The sequence below is a fragment of the Schistocerca piceifrons genome, chromosome 3, assembly GCF_021461385.2.
Source record: "Schistocerca piceifrons isolate TAMUIC-IGC-003096 chromosome 3, iqSchPice1.1, whole genome shotgun sequence".
Taxonomy (NCBI): domain Eukaryota; kingdom Metazoa; phylum Arthropoda; class Insecta; order Orthoptera; family Acrididae; genus Schistocerca; species Schistocerca piceifrons.
This window is the reverse complement of record NC_060140.1, coordinates 389768014-389794991: the sequence shown is the minus strand read 5'-3', so window position 1 is coordinate 389794991 and position 26978 is coordinate 389768014. Positions and strand designations below refer to the sequence as shown.

General features: G+C 44.5%; 1 protein-coding gene across 1 annotated transcript in view; it reads left to right on the top strand.

Moving 5' to 3' along the window:
• The first annotated feature begins 16622 nt into the window (after positions 1 to 16622).
• Positions 16623 to 26978, top strand: part of LOC124788683 — a 30858-nt gene continuing 20502 nt past the window's right edge. The window contains exon 1 of the mRNA XM_047255965.1: positions 16623 to 16669. The gene's annotated coding sequence lies outside the window, so the exon portion shown is untranslated. The remainder of the gene's footprint in view (positions 16670 to 26978) is intronic.

Genomic DNA, 26978 nt, shown 5'->3' with positions numbered 1-26978 from the left:
CTGTGTGACAAGGCTTTCCCGAATGACCTCGCACAAAATATCGTTGCGACTGGGTTGAATTGCAATTCTTTCATTACGTCTTTCGTCATTCTTTATGGTTAGGTGGTTGCCAGCTATTACAAAATTAAAGGCAAGGTGTCAACATTAAGATTGTAAGCGGAATTTCACTTTTAAACCCAGACGAGAAAGCAGATAGGCAAAAAAATTGTGTTGATTGCTTGTAGGAGAGGGAAGAACTATCTGACGGTGTGACAGAAGAAGAAGTGGGAGTCAACGTGAGCTACATAGGCGATACAATAATATAATCAATGTTGAATGGTGGAGCTTTGGAAGACTTGTGATCGAATGAGACAGGAGGCACAGATAATACTCCTTTGGAGTTTCTAATGTCGTTGGCGGAACGGGCAATCAAACGACTATTGAAAATAGACTGTAGAATCTACGAGTCTGGAGGCGTACCATTAGACCATCATAAAAATCATATCTAAATAATCCCGAAGACAGAAAAGGCAAATATTTGCGATAACTATCCCACAATGAACAGCTCACACATCCAAGTTGCTGACAGGAACAACATACAGATGACAGAAAAAGAAAATTGAGTATCTGTTTGACGATGCGACGATTAACATCGCAAAGCTCAAGGCATCAGAGAAGCAATTCTGACATCGCAGTTGATATAGGAGACAAGAGAAATCGAGAAAAGTTCATAGGATTCAGAGTGAGACTTTCACTCTGAAGCGGAGTGTGCGCCGATGTGAAACTTCCTGGCAGATTAAAACTGTGCGCCGAACAGAGACTCGAACTCGGTACCTTTGCTTTTCGTGGGAAAGTGTTCTGCCAACGGAACTACCCAAGCACGATTCAGGACCCATCCTCACACTAGAGTACTTGCCAGCGAAAGGCAAAGGTCCCGAATTCGAGTCTCCGTCCGGCACACAGTTTTAATCCGCCAGGAAGTTTCATATCGGCGCACATTCCGCTGCAGAGTGAAAATCTCATTCTGGAAACATCCCCCAGGTTGTGGCTAAGCCATGTCTCCCCAATATCCTTTCATCCAGATGTGCTTGTTCTGCAGGTTTGGAGTAGAGCTTCTGCGACGTTTGGAAGGTAGGAGACGAGATACTGGCAGAATTGCGAGGATGGGTTGTGAGTCGTGCTTGGGTAACTCAGTTGGTAGAGCACTTGCTCGCGAAAGGCAAAGGTCCCGAGTTTGAGTCTCGGTCCGGCACACAGTTTTACTCTGCCAGGAAGGTTCATAGGATTTGTCGACCTACAAAAACGTGTTCGACAATGTAAAATAGCGAAAAATGTTCACAATTCTCACGGAAGTAAATATAAGCTATAGCAAAGGACGTGTAATATATACTTTTTACAAGAAACAAAGGGAAAAATACGAATAGAAGACCAAAACGAAAGGGTAGGATCAGAAGCTATATGAGACAGGGATGCAGCCTTTGATCTCTACTGTGCAATCCGTTCATCGAAAAAGCTATGAAGGAAATAAGATGAGGGTGGAGGAACGTGATGAAAATTCAGAGTGAAGAGATATGATCAATCAGATTTGATGATGACATTGCCGCCTTCAGTGCAAGTGATTGCAGGACTTATTCGCTAGAATTTACAATTTAATTAGCTCATATCCCTACGGACCGAGGTTAAGCCGAAGAAGGATGAAAGCTGTGCGAAATAGTAGCATTGAGATTAGCAATAAACTTAACACTGAAATGGACACAGCACTGAACTTATCCAATAGTTACCGTAGAGGAAGGTGTCTGTGGTGATAAGACAACTATACGTGATTTGCAAGGAATGTTAAGAAAAGTAGGAAGCTATTTTTGCTTAGGTATACAAACTGTATCTGCATCAGCACAAAAATATTCAGTGCTGAGGACGATGAAGTAGAACACAAAAGGATAAAACTCGAAAGCATCGTTCAATACGCGTTAGACACGTATGTTCTGTGCAAGAACCAATGTGGTTTAAAAGTGACGTTAGAAAACTGCTACGTAAACAAAGAGAGCTTCATTACAGATTCAAGAGAAATAAAAACCTATAAAACAAGGAAGAGCTCAACGAATCGACACTCAGCGGAAGGAGAGCAATATCTATGAAAATAAAATTATGTCAACCGATCTTAGTAAAAAAAACCCAACAGGCTTTGGCCTTAAGCAAAATCATTAAGCGGATCGAAATCCTCTACTCGTTCAGTCAGTGACCACACTGGCACCAATAAGGTAGATAACAGAGAGATGGCTGAAATATTGAATTCGATCTTCCGAAATTGTTTCATCCCGTAAGATCGTAAAAAGCAAGGTCCCCCCTTTCAATCATCCAACGAATGCAGAAATGGCAGATATTGAGGTAACCGATCGAGGAACAGGAAAGCAACTTCAGTCATTAGCAGTGGAAAGGCATCAGGTTCAAATGGCTCTGAGTACTATGGGACTGAACATCTGTGGTCATCAGTCCCCTAGAACTTAGAACTACTTAAAGCTAACTAACCTAAGGACATCACACACATCCATGCCCGAGGCAGGATCCGAACCAGCGACCGTAGCGGTCACGCGGTTCCAGACTGAAGCGCCTATAACCGCACGGCCACACCGGCCGGCAAAGGCATCATGATCAGGTGATATACCTATAAGCTTCAACAAATATTATGCGAAAGAACTTGCTCCCGTTCTACCAGTAGTTTATCATGGATCGCTGGAGCAACGAACGATATCTAAGGACTGGAAAAAGCCACAGGTTATTCCCGTTTTCAAGATGTGAGTCTGTTGTAGAATTATGGATCATGTATCATGCTCAAGAATTAGAACGTTTTTTGGGAACAAAAATCTACTCTATGCAAACAGTATGGACTCCACAAATAGAGATCCTGCAAAGCTCATCTCGCTCTGTTACTACATGAGATCCACAACGCCGTAGACAATAGCGCTCTGGTTGATGCGGTGCTCCATGACATGAGAAACGCATTTGACACCGTCTCACATTGTCGATTAGTGAAAAAAAATTACCTACTATCGGACCAGATTTGCGACTGGATTCAAGAGTTCCATGCAGATAGAACTGAACACGTCAGCCTTAACTAAATAAAATGGACAAATGTAAAGTTTATTTCCGGAGTACCTCAAGCAAATTTGATAGGACATCTAAATTGTTTACATAACAAAATCTAGTAGAAAGCGCCGGAAGCTTTTTGAGACTCTTCGGAGATGACTCGGTTGTCTATAAGAAAACAGCAGCTCCACAAGACAGAATCGATTTGCACTACGACCTGTGCTGGAGTGATGAATGGTGGAGGCTCTGGCAGTTGACACTGAAATGTGTGTGAAATCTTATGGGACTTATCTGCTAAGGTCATCAGCCCCTAAGCTTACAGACTACTTAACCTAAATTATCCTAAGGACAAACACACACACACCCATGCCTGAGGGAGGACTCGAACCGCCGCCGGGACCAGCCGCTCAGTCCATGACTGCAGCGCCTGAGGCCGCTCGGCTAATCCCGCGCGGAGCAGTTGACACTGAACGTAAATGAATGTAACATGCAGCGCATGCATAGGAAAGGAAACCTACTACTGCACTACTACACTATTGATGACAAATTGCTGGAAACAGCATCTGCCGCAAGATATCTAGGAGCAGTTATTCAGAGCGCCCTTAAGCGGAATGACCACATAGAGCTAATAGTAGGGAAAGCAGATGCCAGACTGAGATTTATGGGAAGAATCTTAAGGACATTTAGCTCATCCACGAATTAAGAGGCACACACGGCGCTTTTTCAACCGATTCTTGAGTATTGTTCATCTATCTGGGATCCTTCCGAGGAAGAACTGACAAAACAGATATAGAAGATCCAACAAAGAGCGGCGCTTTTCGTCACGTGATTGTTCAGTCGGAGCAGGAACGTCACCGAGCTTCTCAACGAACTCCAGCGGCAGACGTTATAAGAAAGGCGTTGTGCACCTTGGAGAGGTTTATTATTGCAGTTTCGCGAGAGTACTTTCCGATAAGATTCAGACTACATATTACTTCCTTCCACATACATTTTGTCAAACTATCATGACGAGAAAATTCGAGTAATCAAAGTTAATACAGAGCCGTGCCAACAATCATTCCTCTCACACACTAGTCGCGAGTGGAACAGAGAAGGGCGGATCAGTTAGTGATACCACAAATACCCTACGCCACACACCTTTAGGTGGCTTGCAGAGTATTGTGTACACTTGTATTAACTTGTACTAGCCAATAAGAAAAGACGTTTGTAAGCACATGCGCAGTCGTTACGCCCCACTGTTAAATTATTTACGTTGATCAGTGATAGCTGGTTCTACCTTTTCTTAAACATTCGGTGTGGAGGCACGTGCCCGAGGTGTCGGTGTCCCACGAATCTTTCTGTTCCCCTCTCCACTTTCAAAGATGTTATACTACCAACCCTCGTTTTTCGGCGAAATTTCACAGCGTGCTGTTTCTCTCTACAAATGCAGCTCTTCCAGGAATCTGCCATTAAGAATTAATAGGCATGCATCCCACGGCCACACAGCTCGTGAAAGACAGACTCTGTTGTCCAGCACGTTCTGGAGGTATGATCTGCACTGTATGACTTCAGACGCTCGACGAAAGTGTGGATTTCTGCCTAACTCTCGTTCCACGGAAAACAGCCCAGCCCGACATTATACCTTTGTAACGCCGGAAATGCATATCCTCCTGTTTCCATCTACTTTACTATAATTTTTTTTCCTTATTTTGTTACCTGAAGATATGACATTTCTGTGTCTTTGTATATTGTAATTGTTTTACTATCTGTATATATTTATGCATTTATGTCGATTTATAATTGGTTTGTTTTGTGAATATTATTTGTATTTATACGCTGGGTCTGGCCTAGGGAAAACTATGCTATCGGACGAATACATCGATAGGTCGTGTGGAGAACCCAAGTGTTTAGGATATTTGGTAGTGTTAACTCTACCGCGTGGAGCGCGGGCAGAGCAGAGGGAGTCTGCCTGGAGTAGCGAGTGGAGTAGGTGTGTTGTGTGACGCTCCCGCGAGTTGCCGCGCTTTCGGGGTTTGGCAGCATGTAATTGCGCTCGACTTGCTATGATAGTTTCTGACACGGTGTCGCGGACGGGAAGCATTAGCTGGCGCACACTAAAAGCCCGTTTCACCTGGTGACCGTGTCGAGAAGGAGGCGCGCCAACATCCAGCTTCTGCAACGGCGACGGCCGACAATGAGTGACTGTCGCCACCTCCTCGATCGACGACTTCAAACCTTCAATCAACCAACAAGGAAGACTGGAAGCACGTAAAGTTTTAGATCTGTATGGCAGACCTCAGCTTTTAAAACTGTTCAAATCACAAAATTACAGCAACGTAGCATGAACCTTTGTTGCTCATTGTCCCAACTGCATTACCAAGCAGGGTCCCTTCCTTTTCCGGAATGTACCCGAGTGTCGTTGAAATTCAAACGCCAGCATTAAAGCAATATTATTCTATTTCACTGCTTTAATTTCAAAGTTCAGTTAAAGTATTCATAGCTGGCTACAATATTTAGATTACACAAGCAACAATTATGAGTGCGAGTTTTGTTACCATATTTTAGCTTACCTGTGACTACAGCTCAGCTTGGTACGTACTAAATTTCACTATTGTTAATTGTTCAGAATCATTTAATTCAAGTTCAAAGTTAAATATCTTATTTCTAAATTGCGTAGATTCAAGTAGCTTTTGAAATGATTGTTGAGGTAGTCCAAGACTAACCGTATCTTATTGAATTTCGATGTGCTTCAGAAAGAAAGCTCACTATTAAATTTAGTCACTAAATTAACTTTCGATTTTCCGGTTTTATTAATTCTTTTGCTAAATTAAGTCAGAGTGTAGCGAAATTTATTACTTCCGACAAACCTTCAGTTTTCACACTACACGTGTCAACCCTCAGTTGCCACGCTTCTAGTGCTAATTATATGTGTAATAACCTTTGTTTTTTCAGTTACTATAGTAATTGTCCTTAGGACTGGCGACCATAATTTCCCCCAAATCTCAAATATCTAATTAGCGCCAATTAATTGTTAACGTGACGACCGCACATTTACTTTCTTTATTAACTTTACTCATTTCAAAATTAATTTCCACCAGTTTCATTTGCATTTTTCCTTTCATTTAGATGTAACCCTTTCCTCCCTCTTTACCGACAGATTAACTTCGGTGACGATTGCTTTTTCCCAAATTTCCATTAGGTACACGCGGTTTAATTTTTCACTGTCATTAAGGTCGATAAGTGAGGGGGAGGTTACACATTCATGGCATATTTGTGTCCCTACAGCGCTCTCGTTCTCCGTGGAGCCCACCCCGCTTTCACAGTGGCTCCTCATTTGCCAACGATTGCAGTTAAACTCACGAATGCACATTTCATTATCCAGTGGAGATTAATTTAGTCTGATTTGATATGATTCTTTCTTAAGGTGTTTTACGTAAATTATGGGACAATTTGGGGAAAATGGTAGCGTAACAATTAAGTATTGACCTAAAGTTCCTGCAATATTTTCCAGTTACTTTCTTATTCTGAAAGTTGCATATTGGTAGATGCAATAGTTTACTTCCATAACATTTTACTCATGTGATCGTACCTGTCATTCTCACCCCACTTAGATGTTAATCCAACTTCAGAATTTTACGTTTACTTTATGATAGGACGCTTTTCAGCATTAATATACGCCACTGCAGTATATCTCTACTGAAGGGGGCTCTTCGGATTCCTGGCGAAGATATATACAGGGTGTTACAAAAAGGTACGGCCAAACTTTCAGGAAACATTCCTCACACACAAAGAAAGAAAATATGATATGTGGACATGTGTCCGGAAACGCTTACTTTCCATGTTAGAGCTCATTTTATTAATTCTCTTCAAATCACATTAGTCATGGAATGGAAACACACAGCAACAGAATGTACCAGCGTGACTTCAAACACTTTGTTACAGGAAATGTTCAAAACGTCCTCCGTTAGCGAGGATACATGCATCCTCCCTCCGTCGCATGGAATCCCTGATGCGCTGATGCAGCCCTGGAGAATGGCGTATTGTATCACAGCCGTCCACAATACGAGCACGAAGAGTCTCTACATTTGGTACCAGGGTTGCGTAGACAAGAGCTATCATATGCCCCCATAAATGAAAGTCAAGAGGGTTGAGGTCAGGAGAGCGTGGAAGCCATGGAATTGGTCCGCCTCTACCAATCCATCGGTCACCGAAGCTGTTGTTGAGAAGCGTACGAACACTTCGACTGAAATGTGCAGGAGCTCCATCCTGCATGAACCACATGTTGTGTCGTACTTGTATAGGCACATGTTCTAGCAGCACAGGTAGAATATCCCGTATGAAATCATGATAACGAGCTCCATTGAGCGTAGGTGGAAGAACATGGGGCCCAATCAAGACATCACCAACAATGCCTGCACGAACGTTCACAGAAAATCTGTGTTGATGACGTGATTTCACAAATGCGTGCGGATTCTCGTCAGCCCACACATGTTGATTGTGAAGATTTGATTTTTGATCACGTTGGAATGAAACCTCATCCGTAAAGAGAACATTTGCACTGAAATGAGGATTGACACATTGTCGGATGAACCATTCGCAGAAGTGTACCCGTGGATGCCAATCAGCTGCTGATAGTGCCTGCACACGCTGTACATGGTACGGAAACAACTGGTTCTCCCGTAGCACTCTCCATATAGTGACGTGGCCAACGTTACCTTGTACAGCAGCAACTTCGCTGACATTAGGGTTATCGTCAACTGCACGAAGAATTGCCTCGTCCATTGCAGGTTTCCTCGTCGTTCTAAGTCTTCCCCAGTCGAGAGTCATAGGCTGGAATGTTCCGTGCTCCCTAAGACGCCGATTAATTGCTTCGAACATCTTCCTGTCGGGACCCCTTCGTTCTGAAACTCTGTCTCGATACAGACGTACCGCGCCTCGGCTATTGCCCAGTGCTAATCCATACATCAAATGGGCATCTGCCAACTCCGCATTTGTAAACATTGCTCTGACTGCAAAACCACGTTCGTGATGAACACTAATCTGTTGATGCTACGCACTGATGTGCTTAATGCTAGTACTGTAGAGCAATGAGTCGCATGTCAACACAAGCACCGAAGTCAACATTACCTTCCTTCAATTGGGCCAACTGGCGGTGAATTGAGGAAGTACAATACATACTGACGAAACTAAAATGAACTCTAACATGGAAATTAAGCGTTTCCGAACACATGTCTACATGACATCTTTTCTTTCTTTGTGTGTGAGGAATGTTTCCTGAACGTTTGGCCGTACCTTTTTGTAACACCCCGTATATCATCAATCATGGCGTAGACTTTCTGGCCATGAGTCTTTGAACCAATAATGTGGTATAGTTTCCTAGCTTACGCGTGGTATCTCGTTCAGTAAGAGTTTGTTATGTTTCTAGTAGGTTGTGTGTCGGATAAGCACCTTAAAATGCCAGCTTGTCAGACACAGAATATTTGGACCACCAAATTGATATTTGGCATCTCCGAATTTGCTTTCGAACCTACCTTTCATTTCAAGTATGACTCGCAACAGAAACAGCGGGCCTTTTTGGCCGAGAGGTTCTAGGTGCTTCGGCCTGGAACCGCGCGACCGCTACGGTCGCAGGTTCGAATCCTGCCTCGGGCATGGGTGTGTGTGATGTCCTTAGGTTAGTTAGGTTTAAGTAGTTCTAAGTTCTAGGGGACTGATGACCTCAGATGATAAGTCCCTTAGTGCTCAGAGCCATTTGAACCATTTGAACAACAGAAACTCAGCGGTACTCTTCCCTATGCCCGATATAGTCTTTATACACTGAAGCGCCAATCGTACAGGCATGCGTATGCAAATAGATAGATACGTAAACAGGCAGAATACGGAGCTGCTGTCGGCAACGCCTGTACAAGACAACAAGTGCTTGGCACAGTTGTTAGATCGGTTACTGCTGCTACAGAGGCAGTGAGTTTCAGCGTGGTGCTATAGTCGGCGTACGAGCGATGGGGCACAACATCTCACAGGTAGCCAAAAAATGGAGATTTTCCCCTACGACCATTTCACAGGTGTATCGTGAATCAGGAATCCCGTGAAACATCAAATCTTCGGACATCGCTGCTGCCGGGAAAAGACCCTGCAAGAACAGGACCAACGACGAGTGACGAGAATCGTTCATCGTGTCAGAAGTGCAACCCTTCCGCAGATGCTGCAGATTTCAACACTGGTCCATCAGCACGTGTGAGCTTGCGAACCATTCAACGAAACATCATCGATACGGGCTTCCAGAGCCGAAGGTCCACTCACGTACGCTTGATGACTGCGCGACACAAAACTGTACACCCCGCCTGGGCCCGTCAACACCGACACTGGGCTGTTGATGACTGGAAACATGTTGCCCGATCGGACGAGTCTCCTTTCATATTGTATCCAGCTCCAGACATGAACATTATTGAGCATATCTGGGGTGCCTTGCAACGTCCTGTTCAGTAGAGATCTCTTGCCCCTCGCACTCTTACGGGTTTATGGAGAGCCCTGCAGGAATCATGGTGTCCGTTTCCTCCAGCACTACTTCAGAGATTAATCGAGTCCATGTCACGTTGTACTGCGGCACTTACGCGAGCTCGCGGGGGCCCTACACGATATTAGGCAGATGTACCAGTTCTTTTGGCTCTTCGGTGTATGTCACAGAAGTACACTTGACTCGCTACCTTAATAATTTTAAGAGAAATTCTACGTCATGTTCTACGAACATTCACGAAAATGTATCCCCACGACATAATTGCTAGGCTGTGATTCATAAATAATTGGGTTTTCCGCTTTACTTGACTGTTTTTCTCCTCATTTATCAGTGTCGTATTATTTTTACTTTTAAACGTTTATGTTATCTACTTACATGTACGTTCTTTACTTCCTGCAAGGAAACATGAAGGACGAGCCTCATTACCAGGAACTCATGAAATAGGTTTTGTTTACTTTACTTGTCCTTAAGGTTGCTCCGTTGTATCGTATTTCCATTGTCTCATGACAGAACGTGCTATGAATCAACGACAGACCTATTCATTACTCGGTGTTATTCAAAGACGTACAGTGCAATACGATGGAGTGCATCTACATCTACATCTACATTTATACTCCGCAAGCCACCCAACGATGTGTGGCGGAGGGCACTTTACGTGCCACTGTCATTACCTCCCTTTCCTGTTCCAGTCGCGTATGGTTCGCGGGAAGAACGACTGTCTGAAAGCCTCCGTACGCGCTCTAATCTCTCTAATTTTACATTCGTGATCTCCTCGGGAGGTATAAGTAGGGGGAAGCAATATATTCGATACCTCATCCAGAAACGCACCCTCTCGAAACCTGGCGAGCAAGCTACACCGCGATGCAGAGCGCCTCTCTTGCAGAGTCTGCCACTTGAGTTTGTTAAACATATCCGTAACGCTATCACGGTTACCAAATAACCCTGTGACGAAACGCGCCGCTCTTCTTTGGATCTTCTCTATCTCCTCCGTCAACCCGATCTGGTACGGATCCCACACTGATGAGAAATACTCAAGTATAGGTCGAACGAGTGTTTTGTAAGCCACCTCCTTTGTTGATGGACTACATTTTCTAAGGACTCTCCCAATGAATCTCAACCTGGTACCCGCCTTACCAACAATTAATTTTATATGATCATTCCACTTCAAATCGTTTCGCACGCATACTCCCAGATATTTTACAGAAGTAACTGCTACAAGTGTTTGTTCCGCTATCATATAATCATACAATAAAGGATCCTTCTTTCTTTGTATTCGCAATACATTACATTTGTCTATGTTAAGGGTCAGTTGCCACTCCCTGCACCAAGTGCCTATCCGCTGCAGATCTTCCTGCATTTCGATACAATTTTCTAATGCTGCAACTTCTCTGTATACTACAGCATCATCCGCGAAAAGCCGCATGGGACTTCCGACACTATCTACTAGGTCATTTATATATATTGTGAAAAGCAGTGATCCCATGACATTCCCCTGTGGCACGCCAGAGGTTACTTTAACGTCTGTAGACGTCTCTCCATTGATAACAACATGCTGTGTTCTGTTTGCTAAAAACTCTTCAATCCAGCCACACAGCTGGTCTGATATTCCGTAGGCTCTTACTTTGTTTATCAGGCGACAGTGCGGAACTGTATCGAACGCCTTCCGGAAGTCAAGATAAATAGCATCTACCTGGGAGCCTGTATCTAATATTTTCTGGGTCTCATGAACAAATAAAGCGAGTTGGGTCTCACACGATCGCTGTTTCCGGAATCCATGTTGATTCCTACGTAGTAGATTCTGGGTTTCCAAAAACGACATGATACTCGAGCAAAAAACATGTTCTAAAATTCTACAACAGATCGACGTCAGAGATATAGGTCTATAGTTTTGCGCATCTGCTCGACGACCCTTCTTGAAGACTGGGACTACCTGTGCTCTTTTCCAATCATTTGGAACCTTCCGTTCCTCTAGAGACTTGCGGTACACGGCTGTTAGAAGGGGGGCAAGTTCTTTCGCGTACTCTGTGTAGAATCGAATTGGTATCCCGTCAGGTCCAGTGCACTTTCCTCTGTTGAGTGATTCCAGTTGCTTTTCTATTCCTTGGACACTTATTTCGATGTCAGCCATTTTTTCGTTTGTGCGAGGATTTAGAGAAGGAACTGCAGTGCGGTCTTCCTCTGTGCAACAGCTTTGGAAAAAGGTGTTTAGTATTTCAGCTTTACGCGTGTCATCCTCTCTTTCAATGACATCATCATCCCGGAGTGTCTGGATATGCTGTTTCGAGCCACTTACTGATTTAACGTAAGACCAGAACTTCCTAGGATTTTCTGTCAAGTCTGTACATAGAATTTTACTTTCGAATTCACTGAACGCTTCACGCACAGCCCTCCTTACGCTAACTTTGACATCGTTTAGCTTCTGTTTGTCTGAGAGGTTTTGGCTGCGTTTAAACTTAGAGTGAAGCTCTCTTTGCTTTCGCAGTAGTTTCCTAACTTTGTTGTTGTACCACGGTGGGTTTTTCCCGTCCCTCACAGTTTTACTCGGCACGTACCTATCTAAAACACATTTTACGATTGCCTTGAACTTTTTCCATAAATACTCAACATTGTCAGTGTCGGAACAGAAATTTTCGTTTTGATCTGTTAGGTAGTCTGAAATCTGCCTTGTGTTACTCTTGCTAAACAGATAAACCTTCCTCCCTTTTTTTTATTTTCCTAATTACTTCCATATCCAGGGATGTTGCAACGGCCTTATGATCACTGATTCCCTGTCCTGTACATACAGAGTCGAAAAGTTCGGGTCTGTTTGTTATCAGTAGGTCCAAGATGTTATCTCCACGAGTCGGTTCTCTGTTTAATTGCTCGAGGTAATTTTCGGATAGTGCACTCAGTATAATGTCACTCGATGCTCTGTCCCTACCACCCGTCGTAACATCTGAGTGTCCCAGTCTATATCTGGTAAATTGAAATCTCCACCTAAAACTATAACATGCTGAGAAAATTTATGTGAAATGTATTCCAAATTTTCTCTCAGTTGTTCTGCCACTAATGCTGCTGAGTCGGTAGGTCGGTAAAAGGAGCCAATTATTAACTTAGCTCAGTTTTTGAGTGTAACCTCCACCCATAATAATTCACAGGAACTATCCACTACTATTTCACTACAGGATAAACTACTACTAACAGCGACGAACACTCCACCACCGGTTGCATGCAATCTATCCTTTCTAAACACCGTCTGTACCTTTGTAAAAATTTCGGCAGAATTTATCTCTGGCTTCAACCAGCTTTCTGTACCTATAACGATTTCGGCTTCGGTGCTTTCTATCAGCGCTTGAATTTCCGGTACTTTACCAACGCAGCTTCGACAGTTTACAATTACAATACCGATTGCTGCTTGGTCCCCGCATGTCCTGACTTTGCCCTGCACCCGTTGAGGCTGTTGCCCTTTCTGTACTTGCCCAAGGCCATCTAACCTAAAAACGCCCAGCCCACGCCAAACAACCCCTGCTACCCGTGTAGCCGCTTGTTGTGTGTAGTGGACTCCTGACCTATCCAGCGGAACCCGAAACCCCACCACCCTACGGCGCAAGTCGAGGAATCTGCAGCCCACACGGTCGCAGAACCGCCTCAGCCTCTGATTCAGACACTCCACTCGGCTCTGTACGAAAGGTCCGCAGTCAGTCCTGTCGACGATGCTGCAGATGGTGAGCTCTGCTTTCATCCCGCTAGCGAGACTGGCAGTCTTCACCAAATCAGATAGCCGCCGGAAGCGAGAGAGGATTTCCGCGGATCCATAGCGACGCACATCATTGGTGCCGACATGAGCGACCACCTGCAGATGGGTGCACCCTGTACCCTTCATGGCATCCGGAAGGACCCTTTCCACATCTGGAAATACTCCCCCCGGTATGCACACGGAGTGCACATTGGATCTCTTCCCCTCTCTTGCTGCCATATTATATATCAAGACGGGATTCGGCCTTAGAGGCGTTCAGACTTAATCCCAAGGATGGTAGCTTCGCACCACCGGCCGCTCGGCCGAGTGCGTGAACCAAATGCCCGAACCTGCGGTTCCTCTCGTACTGAGCAGGATTACTATCGCAACGACACAGTCATCAGTAGGGTAAAACTAACCTGTCTCACGACGGTACTCACTACTCACGAATAGTAACGGCACAGTATTTCGTGGTCGCTAGATAGGAAGGGGGGATCCTATTCCATGGCCTGCGAGGTCACCTGATATTAATCCCCTTGATCATTTCCTATAGGTATATGTGAAGTTATCTGTGCGTGAGACGCCAGTGGATATGGAGTTGAAATTAGTTGTGGGTAATGTAGCTGGTTCTGATATGATTCGAAACATACCAGGGATATTAGTCAGGGTGGGTCAGAATCTTGTTCGCCGATGTCACGCTTGCATTGAGGTTGATGGCCTTTAGTTTCAGCATCTTTTAAGATACGGTACAAATTTTACTTTCATTGTGACAGTGGTGGTATTTGCTGTCATGTAATGTAAATAAAAGAATTCACAGTAATGTTATTTTTTTCCTATTATCTCCTTAAGCTGGCTTCTCCAACCCCAGATTCCGTACCTCAAATTGTTCATTGGAGCATCCTCTATGTCCTGTTAAATTTTTCCGCGCTGTTACGGAAACACCCTATATACGAATAATAAAGGTACATATATATGTTTTGATAGTTCATATCTTTGGAACAAACTGGCGTAGCGTTGCAATTTTGCGCGGTAGGGAGTCCATTAATTTTTAGACAACATAGTTGTGTGGAGGTAACAGCGATTGATTTACTTATAATCAATTATTCAAAATGACAGCCACAATCGCATTATTTATTTTGCCGCGAACCTGTTTCAACCCGCGATATAATCATCTTCAGGGCAATTTACACACTTGCCCTGAAGATGATCCCATCGCGGGTTGGCGACAAAATAAATAATGCGATTGTGACTGTCATTTTGAATAATTGATTATAAGTAGTCCATTGCTTTCTCAACAGATTATGGCGTGCGTTTTCCAGCAGATGACATGGCAGCAATGAATGAAGTAAGATTGGAGCTTGAGCAACGCCAGCCCATATTCAAGTGGTACTGGTAGTACGATATTATGATAGAGGTACAATGGAAATGGCGTAGTGTAATTATACCGAACTCAGTCACGAACACGTACACCAATTTATCGTGTTCACTACAAAGTCGAAGCCGACAGTACTGTTCAGGACACACGTAAGGAAAAACCTGGCCGACCAAAAACATCAACAGACCAGCTTCCAGCGTTGCTGTGTGGCAACATTTTACTAGGTCACCTCAGAATTAGTGAAGTAGGGTGTACGTGGAAGTGAGGTAAGCCGATGAAGTGTACGACCAATTCTGATGGCTGAAAAGGGGAAAGTGTACATTCCAAGATCACTGTATGCTCTAGAGGAGGACGATCGAAGGAGGGAGTACTCCGTGTTGTTTGGAGATCTGCTCCTCGATGACGAAGGGTTTACAGGAACGATTATCTTGTCTGACGAGGCGCAATTCAAACCGAACGGTCCTGTAACCAGCCACAACTGCCTGCACTGGGCTCCTGAAAATCCTCACATTCACATGGGCAAACAGTTAATCTACTAGGTGTTAATGTGTAGTGTGGTCTGCCATCGTGCGGTTTGATTGTCCCATTCCTTTTTGAAGCAACTATAACTGGTGAGATGTATCTTCACATGCTGCAAACATTGTTTTTTTCTGCCAACCGAGAGGTATTTGGAAATGGAAGATTTTATCTACAAGATGCCGCTCCACGTCACAGATATGTCAGAGCTTGCTTGGGTGAAAATGTATTTGGGTGTAGGATATGCCGAAGAGGAGCTGTTCAGTACCCATAATGACCTATAGAACTAACACCTATTGACTTCTACCTATGGCCGGACACGGGTTTCTACCATCGTCCAGAACGCGAATCCAGTGTGCTAAGTACAGCGCCACGTCGCTCGGTGTTAAAAATCTGGAAAATCCATGGTTTCCACATGGTCCATTACATGTTGCATGTAGACAGGTGGGGCAGCCGAAAAAGTTATGCGCCACCTCTCACGGTATTAAACCTGAAAAATCCAAGCTTTATGATGCATTCTGACAGGTGGGGCAGCTGAAAATGTTATTTGACTTTGCAGAAGACAGAAAGACAAAAACTATTGTATATCCCAAAACACCTGAATAAAACTTTTCAAATTCACTTTAACACACATTATTGTCTTTTATTTATTTTGTAGATGTAATTGTGTCTGTTTGTACATTTGTGCCTGCTTGGAGAGAGAAAGAGGCACGTCAGGCACAGCTAGTAGTGGCTGAAATAACATACCAGGTATTGGCTGACAAGATTTAATTTTAATGTTCTATTAAACTGGACCGGTCTCTAGCCGCATGCTCATCTACAGCAGCAGACTGTATTGAAAATAAATGCCTTGCAACTGGTGTCCACCTTTAGTCACCTTGAAGTTTCTGAAATACCTGCAAACCGTAGTGCACAGAGAGTGTAAAACAGCTTTCGGTGTAAGCCCATACACTTTTCACATAAAGGAGAATAGAGAGGGGAGGGGAGTTCTACTGCTGTTAATTCATTCATTTGTGGCTCGCTCGTGATCGTTATGTATTGGGATGTTATAGCCTTTTCGGGCGAAAGTATGTGGCAGGCTTAGCTATTCAAATTTGTATTAAACTGCCAAACAGGACCAAAGAGAAATATTTAGAACTGAAATAAACAATTGTCTTATTAAAGAAGGTACTGAAATACTTTGAACTTCTCCTAACAGTTGTTCTCGAAGACAGATGTAGACGTATGATCCAAACCACGAATAAAAACGAACAGAAATTTTTAAAACCCACGCATCTGTTTGCAGGTACCTGCCTGAGTCACCACGATGGCTGATAAATAAAGGACGCACAGAAGACGCTTGCGAGGTCCTGGAACGTATAGCCCACACAAATGGAAAAACTTTGTCTCCTGACATCACGAAAAAAATTGATTTTCTTTGTCAACAAAGAACTTCGAAAATGGGCTTTACAATCATCATAACCAACAAGAATCTCCTGAAAAATACGATTTTACTTGTGCTCAATAGGTGAGTGGAACAAAATATTAGGTTCATTAATTTGAAGTTCATTATGTATAGTTAGTTCAGATTATACCGAAACTGCTAATTAGAAACTTATGTAGTTTCTCTTAATAATATAACTGCGACGGTTATTTGATAAATAACGTCCCACAGCTTTTTTCTCGGAATATATTTATGGTAAGAGCTAGAATTTGGTGACAATATCAGTAAACGTTTCTTTTACATGTACTGTTTTATACCTACTCTTCATTACATTCTATGGCCTTGCACCAGCATTTTGTAAAATCAGATATTCCCTGTTAGTGCAGCGTTATGTAAGAGCATATATTCCCTGCTGGTAAAACTCTGGTCGCTGTCTCGAAGCCATGTTTTCGCTCCATGAATTCCTCTCTCATCATCTTCGAAGTGTGTCCGTTGTAGAGAACAGCTAATACAGATACTTACTGACAATTATTGTTTCCACGTGCCGGCTGTTGAGGCCGAGCGGTTCTAGGCGCTACAGTCTGGAACCGCGCAACGGCTACGGTCGCAGGTTCGAATTCTGCCGCGGGCATGGATGTGTGTCATGTCCTTAGGTTAGTTAGGTTTAAATAGTTCTAAGTTCTACGGGACTGATGACCCCAGAAGTTAAGTCCCATAGTGCTCAGAGCCATCTGAACGATTTTTATTTCCACGTGCCATTCGCGACTGGAACAGGAAAGGTGGGATCGGATTCTTGAAGTTTTCCCAATGTGCTGTATGTTCGATGAGGTTTCGGGATTGCAGCCGGATCATGTTCACTTTTTGCCACGGTATTTCGGCTGGCAATCGTCCAGCCATTTGCAGGTGAGTGTCAGTCACCTGAGACTGCAAGTAATTTTTTTTTCTCTTTATTGTATTTCAACGCCCCATAAGGGGCGGGCTGGCAGCAGCAAAGGCACTGCTCTTCAGCTGAGAGACAGACAGTAAGTACAGAACATTGAGACATTTAAAACTACATAAAACAGGAACTACGGCGAAACAGACATATAAAAGTGGAAACATAATTTAAGATCGCGTAAAAAATGGGGCGACTAAAAATGGTTATAAAAATCTAAAAACTGCACACCAAGAACCACACACCGTGACGATTAATAGAAACACAAGGCGAATTATGGCTGGAGCATAAAAGTAGCGATGGGCGACGTAGCGCATAACAATCACTGACAGCAACACTGTGTACGAGTCCAGCACATGATTAAAATCACAGCTTCTGACGTGAGGGGAGAACAGCACCAAACACAACACTGACATAGCACACTGACGATGATGAACATACTGAGAGGATCTGCCAGGGGGATGGAAACGAGGGAGAAGGAAAGAAAGGGAGGAGGGGCGGTGCTAAAGGGTGAGAGAGGGGAATGGGCGAGGGGTGGCGAGCCGAAGGGGACCAGGGAGGGAACGACATGGGAGGGAAACAGTTGAGGCGGGGGTGCAGAGACTCAGTGAGGCAAGGAGGAAAATCCACTCTGGGAGAAGGAGGGGAGAGGAAATGGGGAGCCCTGGGGAGAGGTGGCACAAGGTCAGGCTACATTTGGTAGGAAGGGTAGATGCCATGGCAAAGTTCAACATCCAGGAGAGGAAGGTGCTGGAAATTGTCCTGATGAAGGACGTGGAGGGTGTGGAGGCAGAGAGAGGGAGTGATATAGCGAAAGAGGCGCATCAAGGGGGTGGAGAGGAAGGAGGAAACCAGGAGGTGGGGGGGATCAAGCCTGCAGACAGTGTAAAGTATGCAGATATGTTGGAGAAAAAGGAGGAAGTGGGGAAGGGGATGAGGTCGTACAGGAGTCTTGTAGGGGAAGGAAGCAGACATGGAAGGCAAGGTGGAGTGGGTGGCATTCTAGGTTTTGGGAGACCTTGTAAAAGTGGGAGGTGAGGGCGGAGATCCAGGCAACACTGGCATAACAGAGGATAGGATGGATGAGGGATTTATAGGTTCAAAATGGCTCTGAGCACTATGGGACTTAACAGCTATGGTCATCAGTCCCCTAGAACCTAGAACTACTTAAACCTAACTAACCTAAGGATATCACACAACACCCAGTCATCACAAGGCACAGAAAATCCCTGACCCCACCAGGAATTGAACCCGGGAACCCGGGCGTGGGAAGCGAAAATGGTACCGCACGACCACGAGCTGCGGACGGGATTTACAGGTGTGGAGGATGGTGGAAGGATGCAATCCCCATGTCTGGCCAGACAGGAGTTTCGGAAGGCAGAGGCGGGAATGGGCTTTCTGCTCTATGGTCAGGAGATGAGAGGTCCAGTTGAGGTGATGGTTGAGGGTGAGGCCAAGTTATCTCAGGGTGGGCGTGAGCTGGATGGGACAACCATAAATGGTAAGGTAGAAATCATGGAGACGGAAGGGGTGGGTGGTGTGGCCTATGATGATTACCTGTGTTTTGGAGGGGTTGATACGAAGAAACCACTGGTTGCACCAAGTGGTGAGCTGGTCAAGGTGGGTTGGGAGGGTGCGTTAGGACCATTGAAGGGTAGGATAGAGAGCCAGGAAGGCGATGTCATCAGGATATTGGGAGACTGCAAGTTTCTGGCGTCGGCTTTATAGCATAAATCGGCGCGGGAAGGCATGTGCATTGGCGGCCATCACAGGAGCGTCCTCTATCGAAATGCGCGCCCTCTGGAAATAGTGTTCCATCTGTGAAGCGCAGGTGCATGCATAAAGGTGAAAACTACAGGTCCGCCCTCTGTCGAAATGCGTGCTAGCGTCACTAAAAACCAGACGTCAGATGTCGGCAGATGTGTCATTATGAATAAACTGTCTTCTCTCAGAAGAAAGTAGAGATATCACTGGGTCCCAAGCCTTGTCCAGTTGAAAACCGCCGTCACGATTTATAAGAATTTGTGCTAGGCGTATTTCCACCGATTCTTTCATTACTGAATCACAAAAAGTTCTCGCTGGGGCCAAGATCTTTGTGGCAGAAAAATCCATAGCGTGTCCTGTGGTAATACAATGCTTCATGTACTGAGTGTGTCGTCTGACTGATGTAAGCTTTGCCACACTAGCAAGGAATTTTGTAGATTCCGGCCTTCTGCAGACCCACATAATCTTTTACCAAACCGAGAAGGGCACTAATCTTCGCTGGAGGCCCTAAGATTATTTTAACTTGTGTTTACTTAGGGTTCTGCCTACTTAGATAAAAGTGATTAACACTGCAAAATCACAGGTTAATGTAAGCGAGAGATATGAATATTCCGCCGTGCGGGATTAGCCGAGCGGTCTGAGGCGCTGCAGTCGTGGACTGTGCGGCTGGTCCCAGCGGAGGTTCGAGTCCTCCCTCGGGCATGGGTGTGTGTGTTTGTGTTAGGATAATTTAGGTTAAGTAGTGTGTAAGCTTAGGGACTGATGACCTTAGGAGTTAAGTCCCATAAGATTTCCCACAATTTTTTTTAAATAAGTTTATTACATATGTGAAATGCTGGTACATTAATAACCAGTGTAACTGTTAGAATGCTGAATCCAAGCACGCAAACATGCTTGCATTGTGTTGTACAGGTAGAGGACGTATGTTTGTGGATGAAGTATCATGCCTGTTGCAGCTGGTCAGTCAATACATTCATGGTTAATGCTGTTTGTGGAAGACTCTGGAATTGTCCTCTGGTGATGTCCCATGTATGTTCAGCTGGGGTCTGAACTGGTGACTGGGCAAGCCAAAGGAAAATGTCGACACTTTGTACAGCTTGTTGGTTTACAATAGCGAAATGTGAGCGTGTGTTGTCCTGCTGGCTGTCCCCTCTGGATGGTGATCATGAATGGTACCACATGAGGTCAAATCACCAGACTGACAAACAGTTTCGTAGTCAGAGTGCGTGGGATAACCACGAGAGTGCTCCTGCTGTCATACGAAAACTCACCCCAGACGATAACCTGAAGTGTGTACATCCAGCACGCCTAGCACACATACAGGCTGGTTACAGGCCCTCAACAGATCTCCTTCTAACAAATACACCGCCATCACTGGCACCGAGGCAGAACCAGCTTTCATCAGAAAACACAAGAGGCGTCCACCCTATCAACCAATGAGCAGGCGTCCACCCTATCAACCAATCAGCTCTCGCAGACACCACTACTTGCGAATGGCGGTGGTTTTGGGGTTAGCGGATGCATGCTAGAAGGGGCCCGGCATGGAACTGTCCTGATCTGGTGACCGAACAAGACAAGGCAAGATGTCGACACCGATTTTTAACAGGCGTCCACCCTATCAACCAATCAGCTCTCGCAGACACCACTACTTGCGAATGGCGGTGGTTTGCACGCTAGAAGGGGCCCGGCATGGAATTGTCCTGATCTGGTGACCGAACAAGCCAAGGCAAGATGTCGACACCGATTTTTAACAGTTCGCTGTGTCATTGTTGTGCCAGCTGTCGCTCAAATTGCTGCTGCAAAATACAGTTATGATCCGCCAAAGCCATACGCCTCTTGGTAGTGCGACTGGGTCGTTCGGAGCCCAGCCTTCTTGCAACTGTGCCTTCTCGTTTTTGTGTACGACGTGATTAAAACGATACAGAGTGGTGGGCTAAAGAATGGTGTAGCAAATGTGGTCATAGGGAGTCTGGACAGAGGCAGAAAGGATTAGCAACCAAGTGAACATGCGAGATATGATTGGAAAGTTTTAAGAATGGATCCACTACTGCTTACTGGTTTGGCAGGCAGGTACACGGAGGGTGGGGAGTGAATCATTGCCTTGTCTCTGAACGCCCTCTGGCAGGGAACTGCATTTCCTCTATTCAGTTCGAGGTGGCAGCTGGTTGAGTTGGGTCTGTTAGAGCTTGTTGTTGGATTCCGTCTGCGCGAAAATGGACGTAAAAACGGAGCAACGAGCTTGTGTGAATTTTTTTTTAAACCGGGAAATCTGCTTCTGACAGTTACGTATTATTAAAAACAGCTTGTCGAGATAATTGTGTGAGCCAGCAAAATGTTTTTGTCTGGTTGAACAGATTTTAAAATGGCGTCGAATCATTTGAAGATGAACCACGGTCCGGCCGTCCTCCCACCTCAAAAACGAATGAAAATGTTGTGAAAGTTCGCGACTTAGTGCGCTCTGATCGCAGACTTACAATTAGGGAGATTTCTAATGAACTTAATTTAAATTTCTATGCAGTTCAGTCAATTTTAACTGAAGATCTGAACTTGCATTAAGTGTCCGCAAAATTCATTCCGAAAGTGTTGTCAAGTGACCAGAGACAATACCGACTTGAAGTGTGCCAAGAACTGATTAATCGGACTAAAAATTTCCCGGATTTGTTAAATAGGGTAATTACAGGTGACGCATTGTCGGTATATGGATATGATCCTGAAACCAATGTGCAGTCTTCGCAGTGGAAGAATGCAGGTTCACCACGACCGAAAAAAAGCACAGCAAAGTCGGTCGAAGGTGAAGAAAATGTTGGTGTTTTTTTTCGATTATACCGGTATTTTGCATCATGAATTTAACCCAAGAGGACAGACTATTAACCAGGAATACTACAAATGTGTCCTTGAGCGTTTGCGCGAAAAGGTGTGGAAATACAGGAGTTGGGTGCTACACCATGACAATGCTCGGGCTCATAATGCCTTCTCCACCGTTGAATTTTTGACCAGATTCAAAATTCCTGTGCTTCCACAACCGCGATATTCCCGTGATTTCACCTCTGCGGACTTCTACCTTCTTCCTAAACTGAAATTTTCACTGAAAGGGAAGCGATCTGACTCGACTGAAGACATCCAGCCAAATATGGAGAGCGTCCTTAACACACTTCAGGAAAAAAAATTCCAGGAATGTTTCCAAAAATGGAAACACCGTTGGAGTCGGTGTGTTCAGTCAAAAGGGAACTATTTTGAAGGACATGCGTTACAGTAGCATGAAAGTACCACCAATGTACAATTACAAGCCCATTCTTAAAAGTTCCCAATTACACCTCGTATATACAGAAGAATTAGTTAACTTATATTTCTCTAAGCGAAGGAAGACTGAATTCAGATAATGCAGCAAGAAACAGAGTCCAGCTCATCACTGACAACAAGGAAGAACTGTGATGTTTGATCCCTTGACTAGATGGCGTCTGTACATTGTCAGAAGGCGAACTGGCTCTTAGTGCAAGTGGGCTGAGTCGCTGCCTCCTGCCATCCCATATTCCGGCGGCAGAGGGCGCTCTTAGTACACAGCCGCTGGATGCGTGGCTCAGCGGTCGCACACCATTGCGTCCGCTGATCCCGCGCGACCACTGTCAGCGTCTAAAGGAAACTTGCAATTCCGTTACCAACAGTAGAGCGCCCGTAAGGTGGTATCGATATGCGACACCACACTCGTGACCACTGCCGCCAGCAATCAAGTGGAATGGCCACATACCTGCCAAGTCTTTCTGCCGAAGGAACATCCAGCTTCTTGGAGCCGTGTAACACGACCTCGCCCACAGTCAGTGAGCCCTACTAATGGCGTCTTTGTCGCCTTAAAGGCATTCTTGGTTAACAGCAACTCACCACGCCCAATCTCAAAGGTAACTAACGCTCGCGACTGTTACAGCGTGTATTTTCATACTCATAGTGGCACTACCAGCGCCACTCCTATGCGAATGGCGCGAAATCTATTAGACTTCGTCTTTCAGATGTAGAAACACGCCTACCAACTTTCGGTTACGGCACAAAACTCCCCTTTTTTTCCCTTCACTATAATTTTAAAATGATGTAAATGGAGGCTGTATTCATAAACTACTATTTGTTAATTGTATGTATGCTGAAATTGTTCTTAATAAGTAATGCCATCTGTTGCCCTGTTAATTATAGCGTGTATGAGTTTAATAGCGCAATTAGTTGTCTGAACAATTGTAATACGATGATCTACTAGTTTTAGTCTTATTTCATGTTTAAACTCCGTCTAATTTATTATACGTATCTGTAAAACTACTATATGTAAATAATAGACATACTGCTTCCCTAGCGTCTTCTTGTTGCCGACATCACTTAAAATTTCACGCAGTACTAGGAATTAGCCTGCTCTCGTCTGTTGCCCACAACAGATTTCTACTTACTATGTACGCAAATGTTTAGTGTATGCAGTGTTTTCAATATGGTATATTTTTTTATACATGGTAAGATCTCCATAGATGATTCAATAATATTGTGGATTAAGTGTAAACATTTGTTGTACCAGTGATAAGACGCACATTTCTCCTTTAGCCTTGGAAAATGGTGTACGATCGAAACGCTTAAGGCTGCTATTCAGTAAACAATGTGGCGAAGGCAATTTGTGTGCAACATGGCCACTACGTCTCATACTACACTTCTGCATAGCTTTAATCCTATTGGCGTATCTGAGTATTTCTGTGGCTTCCCCGTCGAATCGGGGGTGGGAGTTGTTCTCCAAAGCGAGAACATTCGTGTCGGCGAATGTTATTATTCTGTCGGTCTCCCAAAGCGCGTGCTCCGCTACCGTCGATTTCTCCACTTGTCGCTATCGGAAATACCTTTTATGTTTGGAGATCCTGACGTTCATAGATCGTCTAGTAATTCCCACACACGCTTTTCCGCATGTACAACGTGTGCAGCATATTCCTGACATTACAAGTAGATCGTTTTCTGTCTTTTGCCAATCTGAGACACACTTTATAAATAGTCTTTGAGTGGTGTTTGCGGCGTATGAGGCCGATTCGTCCGTCCTCTGGGTATGTATGACATAAAGGGTGTTCCTATCGGTTCTTCTTCTGATGTATCGTCTGGCGGAGTGTTGTTCTTATTGTCACTGGTTGGAGTACCCATTGCTCTACAGAACGTTTCCCAAGTATTTCATTTCGCTAAACACTTACTCTTTCTGCTTCTGCCGCACGGCGAAAGACCGACTCATGTAAAAAGGACTCGCAACATTTCTTTGAGAAGCTGAAGAAACTAAAGCTCGAGCCAAGCAGCATGCCTGCAACACTACTAGGTGACATTCAGTCTCTGGCTAGCAGTGGTCACAATGATACATGCCGTCAGTGTATTTATGATGTATCACTTTCTGGAAATGGATCCACGAGTTCACGTGAAACCAAACAAGAAGCTGTTGAAAGAAGAGAAGTAAATAGCGAAATAATCTCTTTGCCTGGGCTCGTCGGCTTCTTACGTTCTTTTCGGCTCGGTCATCATATTTTATACTGCTTCCAAACATATTTCTTTCCATTACTCTCTATCATTCCATTATACTCATTGAATGTTCACTCCATTTATCAGGTCCTGAAATACATTCACACTTCTATGTGTATAGGAACGTTATTTGTCTGTCTTATCGCTGACATTCTTTCACTCTGAGTTTTAAGCCCACTTCTAAAGACTGCTTTTGTAATATATAGGTTGAACAAAAGAACAAATAAACTACATCCCTACATTATGCCCTTTCTAACATAATCGCTTCTCAGTCAGTAGTCCATACTTACTGGTTCACCTTGTTTCACGTACACTACGTGACCAAAAGTATCCGGACATCCGACTGAAAATGACTTACAAGTTTGTTGCAGCCTCCATCCTTATTTCCGGAATTCAATACGGTGTTGATCCACCCTTACCCTTGATGGCAATCTCCACTCTCGTAGGCATACGTTCAATCTGGCGCTGGAAGGTTTCTTGGGGAAATGCAGCTCATCCTTAACGGAGTGCTGGACTCAAGAGAGGTATCAACGTCGGTCGGTGAGGCCTGGCATGAAGTCGGCGTTCCAAAACATCCCAAGGGCGTTCTATAGGATTCAGGTCAGGACTCTATACAGGCCAGTCCATTACAGGGATGTTACTGTCGTGTAACCATTCCACTACAGGCCGTGCATTATGAACAGGTGCTCGACGGTGTTGAAAGATGCAGTCGTCATCCTCGAATTGCTGTTAAACAGTGGGAACCAAGAATGTGTTTAAAACATCAGTGTAAACCTATGCTGTGATAGTGCCACGCAAAACAAGGAGGGGTGCAAGACCTCCACACGCTGGCAGATGATGTTCACCGGGCGTTCGCGATACCCACAACCTGCCATCGTATCGCCACATTGCCGGCCGAAGTGGCCGTGCGGTTAAAGGCGCTGCAGTCTGGAACCGCAAGACCGCTACGGTCGCAGATTCGAATCCTGCCTCGGGCATGGATGTTTGTGATGTCCTTAGGTTAGTTAGGTTTAACTAGTTCTAAGTTCTAGGGGACTAATGACCTCAGCAGTTGAGTCCCATAGTGCTCAGAGCCATTTGAACCATTTTTGTATCGCCACATTGTGTACCGTGATTCGTCACTCCACACAACGTTTTTCCACTTCAGTCGTCCAATATTTATGCTACTTGCACCAACCATGGCGTCGTTTGGCATTTACCGGCGTGATGTGTGGCTTATGAGCAGCCGCTCGACCATGAAATCCAAGTTTCGTCTCCTCCCACCTAGCTCTCACAGTACTTACCGTCGATCTGATGCAGTTTGGAATTCCTGTGTGATTGTCTGTATAGAAGTCTTCCTATTAAACATAACGACCCTCTTCAACTGTCTGCGGTCTCTGTCAGTCAACAGGCGAGATCGGCCTGTACGCTTCTGTGCTGTACGTCTCTCTTCATGTTTCCACTTCGCTATGACATCGGAAACAGTAGACCTAGGGATGTTTAGGAGTGTGGAAATCTCGCGTATAGCCGTATGACACGAGTGAACCCAATCACCTGACCAAGTTCGAAGTCTGTGAGTTCCGCAGAGCGCCCCATTCTGCTCTCTCACAATGTCTAATGACTACTGAGGTCGCTGATGTGGAGTACCTGGCAGTTGGTGGCAGCACAATGCACCTAATATGAAAAACGTATGTTTTTGGGGGTGTTCGGATACTTTTGATCGCATAGTGTATATATTTTGTATTACGTCTTCCTCCGTAGTGTGTACCTACTTACACGAGTATTTCACGTGTCTTGCATAACTTTACATTGTCGAACGCTTTTTCTACGTCGAAAAACGCTACGAAAATACCTTAATTTTTATTAGTTGTTGCTTCAGTACCATGTAAAACGCCGGATCTCCATCTATCGTGCCTTCAAATAACCTAAATCCAAATCCGTCCTCATCTAACAGATCTTCATTCTTTATTCATTTTTTGTGTTTTATTCTCGTCAGGAATTTAACGTGCATGAGCTGTGAATCTGTTTATACAATAGTTCTCTCGTGGCTAGCTCTAACCGTCTTTGCAATTGTTTGGTTCGTATTCTTCGAAATTTTCGGTGTTATGCAACCATTATCATACATGCTGCACACTAACTTCACCAATCGTTTTGACTGTCACTTCTGCCAACGACTGTAGCTATTAAGCAGGAATGTAACCT